The sequence below is a fragment of the Scomber scombrus genome, chromosome 3 (genome assembly GCF_963691925.1).
Source record: "Scomber scombrus chromosome 3, fScoSco1.1, whole genome shotgun sequence".
NCBI classification, from domain to species: Eukaryota; Metazoa; Chordata; class Actinopteri; order Scombriformes; family Scombridae; genus Scomber; species Scomber scombrus.
This window is the reverse complement of record NC_084972.1, coordinates 31982509-31985008: the sequence shown is the minus strand read 5'-3', so window position 1 is coordinate 31985008 and position 2500 is coordinate 31982509. Positions and strand designations below refer to the sequence as shown.

The following is a 2500-nucleotide window of genomic DNA, read 5'->3' as shown; positions in this document are numbered from 1 at the left end:
TTGTATTTTACCATAATTCATCAGTTATTCTATTTCATGTGAGTGTGTGTTTAAGCAGAGTGAACAGAAGCAGTTTTATTTTATAAGAGGCGGCAAATGTCATTGTATGTGCACATGCAATGATAATAAAGGCATTAATTCATTCATTAATTCATTAAGTAAAGCCTTGTATGCGTTAAAGGAGAAGTCTGCTACACACCTCTCTAATTTGAAACTTCCAAGTACTTTTGGCCACAACAAAAAGCCAGTTTGGCAAAGTTAATGTGATGTCACTTGTTCTCAGAAAAAAGGAAAACTCCCTCTGGTAATCTCTACTCCCAGAATTCATCTGTCTGTTTGCTTCCCCTTTTTGTCTGGCAATTATACCGTCTGCAAATACAACAGCACACCCTCCCAACCCCTCCCCACCTTCACCTCCCCTCCACCTCTCCCCTTCTCATAACTCATTCACAACTTGAACTCGACTTTTGAATTTCCATAATACTTTGAACTCCTGCGAGGGTTGTTTTTAATTTACCACTGCCGTAACCACAGTAACTCAGTTTTAGAGAGCGAGGGCTGGGCCCAGAGCCGCTGACTGACGCCGTGATGTAATATCCTCCTCCAGAAGGCAGAAATATCCCACAATGCATGAGACTATGTGTGTGTGAGTGGGTGTAAGTGGAGGGTTTGGGTGGGGATTCTTGCATGATTGAACGAGCGTGCATGTGAGTAGATGAGTATGCATTTTAAAAAGTGTGTGTGCGGTGCTCGTGTGTGCCGGTTGTGTGCATGAGCGTATATGCGCAGAGCCTAAATCCGGTCATGTCAGAATTCCTTATTTGATTGGATCTCAGTCAATCCAATCAGTGTGAGGTTTGTTTGGGTCATGGATTGGAGCACAGTTGGGGGGAGATGTGGTGGTTTTTGGGGGAGAAAAATAAATAGAAAAAGCAAGTGAGCCAATGTAACCCAGATAATTTGATAAGTAAGTCAGGCATATAAAAAAAAAAAGCATTGAAAAAACTCACAAATTTCTGCAAAAAAATACACTTATTTTGCATCCCCCCACCTTCATCATTGAAAGAGAGATTTTAGAGATTTAGTGGCAGTAAAGGGCAAAAAATGAAAGAAGAAATGCAATTTGTATTCTCTTTATTAATCTCATTATTTAACCCGCATCTTGACTGTATGACAAAATACTCAAAGATTCACATATTTAGCATTTTTTTTTGGGGAACATTTAGCTGCATCTCATGGTCTTCATCATCAAGTGGATCTGCAGGTGTTATCATATGACCTCAACATTGAACAAAGTATATTTTGTCCCAAGCAAGCTTCCACACTGTAGTTGTTAGGGCATTCTCCATCATTTACCTCATACATTGGCATTTACTGGGTCAAACTAGGCCTTGCTGTCATTACAAGACCTCAACAAATCTTCACTGTGAGACAATGTCTCCTCTTGAGACAGTAGTAGACAGTAAGTCTGCCTGAGTCTGTCAGAGGTTGAATATGATGAACCCTGCTGGATGGAGGACAAGCATTTCAGACACTGTTCTTATCCGTAGACCAGTCGACTAAACTCTATATACTGTAGATTGTGTTGGATACTCGACTCGACTGTGGCATCATCTGTGTGGTTTAAGACCCTCGGAGGACCGAAACTCCAAAATTAAAGGGAGCATCAGGACAGAATGTGTACAGATTATTAATTAATTTTCCTTGATAAAGTCAATAAACCTTTTCAATGTAAGACATCCAGGATTCCTGTGCACTCTCTCCACTGACTTATGGGCTTCATATTTAAAATCTAGTGTACAATCTAGGAGAACGCATTGTGCAATACCTCTGAATTCTACCGTCTACTTCCATACTATAGTGTTTAAACCCTTACCCAAAATATTGTTATTCTTCGCACATACATGCCTCTATTGATTATTGAACTATAAACAAGACACTACACTGATTAAAGTTAACTGAAGTCATGTAATCTATACACAGGTTACTTGCTATCCATTCTAATGCTGACCTTACACCGTACGATTTCCAAAAAACTAAATTTCCAAAGTGGGAAAGAAATCATGGGAATTTTACTCTCAATCATTTAATGTAAGGTGGTAATATGAGCTGTTTTAGGTCAGCGCGAGTCAATCTTTTCAGTCTAGGTGACGTGACAAAGTCAACAACCAATAGATGAGCTCGATTGAAGTTGCAAAATTGGAAGTGATAAGAAAGAACTGGAGCACAAGAGTGACCATGACTGAGAAATGCACAGCAAGAAAGAGTTATAAATACATCATGGATTACAATTAACTGATACATAAGTCATGCCGAGGTCAGTCTTCTTGTATCTTTTCCAGCTGCTGGTTGCTGGTAGCTCTCTGTGTGCCTTCATAAAGGACTCATCACCAGGTTCAGTGTTTTTATGACATCATCTTGAACCCAACCGATCGTCTTTTTTTAGCCACGGTGTCGGCCACAGAGAAATAAAACCTTCCTGGTGAATCCACTGTGGCCG

At 40.0% G+C, this 2500-nt stretch overlaps 1 protein-coding gene across 1 annotated transcript in view; it reads left to right on the top strand.

The window, feature by feature from the left end:
- The window catches only part of ptprt (protein tyrosine phosphatase receptor type T), a 422469-nt gene that overhangs the window by 247796 nt on the left and 172173 nt on the right, over positions 1-2500 (top strand).